Raw genomic sequence first — 7,373 nt, 5'->3', positions numbered from 1 at the left:
AGCTGAGGTTGCGGCCGGGAACTCATTCGGGGACGTCCGAGGGTCGCGAGGAGGTGGTAGCGAGCGGAGTGGGTTCCCGTTTGCCGCCCCCAGGGCCTGGGAGATTGTTCCGCTTTCTGCAGTCTGAGCGTCGGTCGCTTCGGCTCCGGGCTGCTAGCCCTGCGGGAGGGGAGTGCGGCTGCCTGGCTCCTGGACCCCTCGCGCGCGTTCCCTTCTCGACTCCCTCCGCCCAATCCGAAAGGCGGGGAGAGGTGGTTTCGGCTCCGCTGGTTCCTCCCGGAGGTGGGTGTTTGGTGTCTGGCCTTGCTGCCCCGGTGTCCATAAGGTGAGCCCTTTAACTTCTCCAGAATCGCCTCCCCTCCGCTTCCTTCCTGTGCCGGGTGGGCTGCGCTGGGAGCCCAGCGGGCGGAGGCAGGGAGGTGAAGGCCGGCGCCCCGCCCCCCGCGCCTGTGGGAGGGAGCTGGGGGCCCGCAGGTGCACCCAGCCGGCCACGGGCCATCTCCGGGTTGGGTACCGGTATAATCCGCTTCTAGCTTGTTTGGAGGCGTGGGCTCTTGGGAGCGGGACTTCTGCTCAAATCCTGTCCAGGGGCTTGGAAAGGAGGAGAATTGGGGATGGTTGCCAGGAGGACCAGCACCTCCGGTTACTAGAGGGTTTATAGGGGCCTTCTTTCCGTGCCCCTTTGCTAGGGAGTATCCCTTGCAGATAAATGAGATTTTTTGATTTCTTAAAAAGCCAGCTGCAGTGAAGAAGAACTGCTGCAGGTCGAGGGGAAGAGAGGTAGGTCCTTGCTGGAGAGGGAGACGTGGGCTCTGAGGTCCCAGGAGCACGCAGTTGGGGTGAGTGTGGCCGAAAGTGTAGAGGTAGGGTTGTGGGAAAGAAACAGCCGAGGTGAGAGGGAGGGAGCACTCAGGATGTAGTCGGAGAGATGGGGAATAGGTACGGGGGAGTCCTAGCGGAATGTGGGGCCCAGCTGGAGCTGCTTGAGCTTATATTTGGCTCCTCGTTGCCTCGCAGATTTCCTGCTCTTGGATCTTGAAAAATATTTTTTGTTGGACAAAGAAAACTATGAGGACATATTTTGGAAGAGAGATAGGACTAAAGAGCTGACTTCTGGAAACTTTCCTTGGCAGCTTTGGTAGTAAAACTCCGTTCAGGCAGCGTTTATTGAGCACCTATTACGTGGTTTGTACTGGACTTTGGAAGAGTCTGGACAGGCAGGAAATTCCCCTTTGCAGTAATGGTGAGGGCTGTCTACCTTATAAACAACCAAGGGGCCCCTCCCAGTGCCAAGAATGAGAGTGATTCAGACCTTCCTCGCCAAAGCATCTGGGACCTCTGCTTCTTACCTATGGGAAGAACCCTGCACCACATCCCGTAAATGGGGTGTTCAGGCAGCATTTATTTTTATAGTCCAAAAATAGTGACCAAACACCTACTGTCAGCTAGGTCAGAGTTGGGGTTCTTGCTTCACCTGTCTTGACACCAACTAACTAAATCCCTGTTAAGATCCAAGTGCAAGATGGGGAAGAATCTGAGATGAAAATTAGGTGGTTAAAACAGGGGTCACGAAAGTTGATTTGGGGTGTTTGATCTCTGTAGGTTACTTATGGAGCCCCCCATAAAATGATTAGGTAATCTATGGAGCCAGGGAAAAATTCCAAAATCTTGAATTGGCACAGTTTATTTATATATTTGAACACTTTGTATTAGATTTGTCTCGTTTTTATTTAGGGTGTATGTGTGCGTGTTGATTAAAACCTAACAGATTAGAAGGTTGGAGAGGAAACTGTCCTTAGATGACCCAGCCTTCCATTACCATGTGGAGTAGCATATGATGCAACAGTTAAAGTATTGAACCATATTCATATCGTTTTCTCCCTGCTGTGTTTTCCAGCATTTAAAAAACGTGCTAAAAACTTGGCCCCTTTTTTTCTCAAAATCGCTAAAGTTTAATGGAAAAAAAAGAAAACAGAAAAAAACTAGGCCCCCTTTTCCCTTAATTTTTATATTATGCAGAGTTTTAAAAAAATAATTTTAGAAAATTCTGATGTGTTTGTCATGTCCAAATAGTTAAATTGTTTTGGTAGCTATAGATTGGAAATTAGACTTGATTCCTTTCTCAGTACTGCAGACAAAATAGCTATTAAAGTCAAAAGTTTGTCAAAACTTTGTAATCATGATTATTATGTTGTTGAAGTGGTAGCTTGTAAAGGATTTCAGTTATTTTTAATTGCAGCTGGTGTTTGACATTCTAAGAAACACCAGTTAATATTTGTTGAGTGCCAGCAGGAAGCAGAGAACTGGAGTGGGTGCTGTGGGATCTTAACAAGGCAGGAGAGGATTCTCGTAGTAATCACAGAGAGCAGATAAGACAGACACGCATGAGGATGCCAGCAGAAGCAGATAGTTATAGTTGTCTAAGAATCCAGGGTGTGTGGAACCAGATGAAAGTGTATGAAGTATGTTGAGGGAGGAGTGGAAATCTGAATTGAGTTTTGACAGTGGTCAGGGAGGTGGAACAGAATATATGACTAATAAAGGAGGGTAGAGGGAACCTAGTTAGTGAAAAACTTAATCACAAGTCAGTGGTGTTAGTCATTTGCCTCAAGACCAGTGGCTCTCAGAAGTAGGCAGTTTTGCTTCTCAGCAGACCTTGAGAATGTTGGAGACATTTATGGTTATCATAGCTAGGTGGCAGGTGCTGCTGTCATCTAGTGGCTAGAGGACAGGGATGCTACATAAACATCCTACTGTGCACAGGACATCAGTCGCCTTCCTCCTAAACAAAGAATGATCCTGTCCAAAATGGCGATAGTGCCTGCCCTTAGATCTCAGAATAGGTCTTGAAGGGAGGTGGTTCTTGACATGGGAGGAATAATAACATTGAGCTTAGGGAGCTGATGTGGGAGACTTCTGTGATCAGGTCTGATGTGAGTAGGGTCTGGGCAAATCCTTATTGAAAGAAAGGGGCAGTTTGGAGGGAGATCATAGCAGATGAACACAGTATGATAGTGGAGTAAGTTGAGAATCATAGAATCAGAATTGGCATTTTAGAGGGGCCCTGTCCAATTTATTGATTTTAATGAATTCTTTCCCTTTCTAGGTAACCTTTGTTTAAATAACCCCAGGAACTGTGAACTTCTTCTCCTGAAGACAGGTTATTACACCTTTGGACTGTTTGTTGTATTATTACTTGAGCTGAAGGCTGTCTCCTTGAATTTTTTTTTCCAATGATTTTATTCTTTTGGAGCTGCCTACTCTCTTTGAATGCACCAAGAGAATATGATGTCCCCTTACCCCCAGTTGGTTTTCCTAATGCAAGCTAGTCCCAAATCTTTTCACAGTCATTTATTGGAATGTGGTTTCTCGATATCTTCTCAGTTTATCAGCATCTCACATGGAGAATCGGGAATTGAATATGTAATTGAGATGTGATCTGGCCAACAGAGAGTACAGTACGACGGCTGTCTGCTGAGACCTAGGCATAAATGTCTACTTACTGTACCTTAAGCTTACAACTGCCTTTGATTTTCTTAGGCAGTGCTGAGCACCAACTTCTTTATTAGATAATCATGTTTTGGATAGTCAAAACCCCCAGATATTTGCTCTGTGAGCTGTTGCATCCTGTATTTCTTCGGCAGATTTTTTTTGGAGAAGTTTTTGTTATTGTTCCTTCTCAATGTTATCCTATTTATTTTGATCCAATCTTCTAGCCTTTGACATTTTTGAATTTATGTCTTCTAATTATATCAGAGAGGAATGGAGGATGACTTTGTTGAAAATGGTAGTCAGTTAGTACTATGTAAAACTCAGTAGTTTGGGGGCACTGTTGGTCTTGTGTGAGAGCTGGGATCACAGTGATGGAGGTGAGTTCTAGGGCTGATTAGCCCTTATTTTGGGGGCTTTTGAGAAATAAATGCCAGGCCACATGGCATTTAGCTCTTGATATGTTTGCACCTGTGGTACCATTTTGAAATTGTTCGAGTCTGTTGCAAGCTTCTGAAATCTGAATTCCTTCCTCTGGGTCTTTGTAGTTCTGTTTATGTATCTGGAAGAGAGTTTCTAAAGTTTTGTGCAAATCTGAAGCTTGCGGGGTGAGAGTTGCTTTTGAAAATTGTGAGAAGGTAGGATAACTGGCAAAAATCAACTATGGACTTGGTTCCCACTCAGGCTAAGCTTTGTTTTCTTTTTTGCTAATATGCCTCAAATGTTTAGTGACAGACTTATATTTAGGGAAGGAGAGAGGATTGAGGTTTAGAAACAAACCTTTTTCTCAGAGCCTGGCTTTAACTTGTCGTTGATGTAAGTTCATACTTGATTTTACAGTCTTCACTGCAAAGACATTAGGAAATTACCATTCCCAGATGTCTTCTGAAGCTGGCAGGTAAGAAATCCCGGGTAACTTAGTGCCAAGTTCTCCAAATACTCTAGCTCTATCCAATGAACTAGATTTAATAAATTACTTGATTTGGGTGGTAGCTATCTCACAGTGTTGAAGGAGAGCTAGAGGAAGATTTCAAATCTCATGGCCAATGTGTGTGACCTCTTTGTGATGAACGTCCATTGTGCCCCAATCCTCTGTTAGTGTGTTGGCTGTCCAGATGGTGCAGTCTACTTGGTTTCCCTTCTCTACCAGTCCATATGGGAAACCTCTTTATCTCCTCTGGAGATGAAGGATAATCCAATGAAAAGAAGAGATGGCTTCTGAATATTTGAGGTTTTTTGAGGGGAAAAGTATTGCTGTCCTTTTATGTTTTCGAAGGCTGTGTCGAAGTTGAAGTCTTAGAATTAAGGATGCAGTTGTGTCATTTTGAATAGAAAGACTATTATAGCTGGAAGGGATTAACCCTTAAATTTTATAGTTGAGCATATCCAGGCACAGGGAGGTGATGTGATTAGCTTAAGTTTACACATATAGTGACAGAGTAGGCATTAGAATCTATCTGCCTTAAAGACCAACAATGAAGGCTAAGGATCAGGATTTCTTCTCTGCTTAGAGGTGTGTAAACAGTGGGGTCCCTTGGGTCTTATTTATATAATTGATCTAAAAGAAGGAGCACACAGTGGAATTTCTAAGTTTGCAGATGACAGCTTTTCTGGATTATGAAATGTCTAACCACTGGAGATTTGCTCCAGGGAAACCACACTAGGATGTATTAGTCATCAGAAGATTTGCAGGTGAGTTTCTTGTTGGCTAATAGGTGGTTGGGTATTAAGGGGAAATTACAGAATTTTCATAGGATGGTGTTTTGTTGGATAAACTCAGGGAAGGGCTTTGAAAATACCTTCATGTTGTTGTCCTGACTTGCTGTTGCAGAAAAACAAAAACCATGAAATGCTAGGCTTCATCAAAAAGATTTTGGGGCTGGGCATGGTGGCTCACTCCTGTAATCCCAGCAGTTTGGGAGGCTGAGGTGGGCGGATCACCTAAGGTCAGAAATTTGTGACCAGCCTGGCCAACATGGTGAAACCCTGTCTCTACTAAAAAATAAAAAATTAACCGGATGTGGTGGTGGTGCCTGTAATCCCAGCTACTCTGGAGGTTGAGGCAGGAGAATCACTTGAACTCGGTCGGCAGAGTTTTCAGTGAGCTGAGATCATGCCATTGCACTCCAGCCTGGGCGACAGAGTGAGACTCTGTCTCAAAAAATAAAAAAAAAGGTTTTGGAAAAAAAAAACCAAAATGGAAAATACAGTCTTAATTGAGTTTTCACACTGTGTTTTTTTCCCCCAAAGTCATGGGCACCTAACCTTCAGAAAGACACTCGAGCTGGAATGACCATTGTAATGATACCTGGAATATTTGGACATTGCTGTTAGAATGTAAGCTTCATGAGGACAGGGTCCTTGCTCGTCTGTTTCTCTGATAGAAATATTAGGATTTCTAGCACCTGGAAAGAGTCATCTGAGAGGAGATGGCATGGAGGCCTGTGAAGCCACAAGGATAGGGCCATAGGCAGCCTTGGTAGTTCACTTTATTCTAATAAGTCCGAGTGTGCTATTTTAGTTGCCTCCTTGTCTTCATGCTCCAGCACTCTGTCAGTGTGGTGAGGGTAGGGATTTATCTCTCTTGTTCTCTAGTGATTTTCTAGTGCCTTGCACATGGCAGACCCTCTATTAGTATTTGTCACCCAGAGGAATGAATGAAGAGTTGTACCTTAAAGCTTTACAAGATATAAATTCAGGATGAATGCCAAGAAATATGGTTTTTCTCAACCCTGGCTGGCATCAGAATCAGTCTGGGGAGTATTTTTAAAATACATATATTCAGACCCTTCCCCATGCCTATTGAATAAGAATCTCTGGATATGGAGTTTTGAAAAGAGCCCACCCTGCCTCCAAGTAATTCTCATGTGCAGCTCGGCTCAGAACCACCGTCTTAGTAGTTGTGCACGAAGGCTGGGTGCTGACTGAAGACACCTTCAAATGGGTTTGAAACATTTGTGGCCAGCGAGCCTATCATTGGTTATTAAGACAAAAGAGAAGCTTTAAGGATATGTCAGTCTTCTTGGAAGGTGTAGTGACCCCAACAGCACATAGTCCGCCATGGCCCTTGGTTCCTCTATGAGATAGTGCACCCTGGGCTGGATGGGTGATGGGACCAACTCCCAGTTCATCCTTGAGCAGTCATTTCCAGAGTGGGTCCCTGATGACAGTTTCACCAGCCCATGAAAAAATGAGAAGAGTAAAGACAATGCAACAAGCTTTTCTGTTTCAACTTTAGTGCTAAGTTTATTCAATTACAAGAGTCTGTTTTTTTGTTTTGTTTTGTTTAGTCTTGGGTTGTCCTTCCTACTGGAGGGCTGGCTTGTTTTTTCATGTTATGAAAGACTGGTTTTTTGGTGTCATTTCTAGGTCCAGTTTCAAGCTGGCAATTTTATGATAGTCTTTCTTTTGACATTTTACTGGCCCGTGAAATCAAAAGTCTGGGAACTACCACTCCTCTGAGGTTTGCAAGAGGTCTGTATCTACCCCTTGACACCTGCTATTGGGGAACGCTCATAAATATGGTGTTAGGTTCCATTACAAGCATTTTTTTTTGAACATTTTTTTCTTTCCTGTTATGCTTGCTGGTAATAGTTAGGAATAATGCCAGAGAAAGCTTCACTTCCCCAGCAACGCATAAATCCCATTGCTACATCTTAGCATCAACAGATAGCCAGCACTGCAACGAGTTCTACAGAACAAGGAGAAGAAAGGATGTACAAGAAGACACCTTTTTCTCTGATGGTCATTGGCCGCCAGAAAGGTGTGTCTCAAAATCTCTTGCGCTATAGAGACAGGACAGAACTCTTCAGACCGGGTATAAAATGCCATCAGTCAAAATTCTCTTCACTGGTTGCTTACAACCAAATTTTTTTTTTTTTTTT

The 7,373-nt window shown here is 43.9% G+C and overlaps 1 protein-coding gene across 1 annotated transcript in view; it reads left to right on the top strand.

Annotated features, from left to right (window-relative positions):
- The first annotated feature begins 518 nt into the window (after positions 1-518).
- The window catches only part of LRRC8D (leucine rich repeat containing 8 family, member D), a 123,332-nt gene continuing 116,477 nt past the window's right edge, over positions 519-7,373 (top strand). The window contains exon 1 of the mRNA XM_011956043.1: positions 519-780. The gene's annotated coding sequence lies outside the window, so the exon portion shown is untranslated. The remainder of the gene's footprint in view (positions 781-7,373) is intronic.

This window comes from Colobus angolensis, unplaced genomic scaffold (assembly GCF_000951035.1).
Source record: "Colobus angolensis palliatus isolate OR3802 unplaced genomic scaffold, Cang.pa_1.0 Scaffold41, whole genome shotgun sequence".
Lineage (NCBI taxonomy): Eukaryota > Metazoa > Chordata > Mammalia > Primates > Cercopithecidae > Colobus > Colobus angolensis.
The sequence above is the reverse complement of the archived record's forward strand: the minus strand, read 5'-3'. Positions and strand labels throughout refer to the sequence as shown.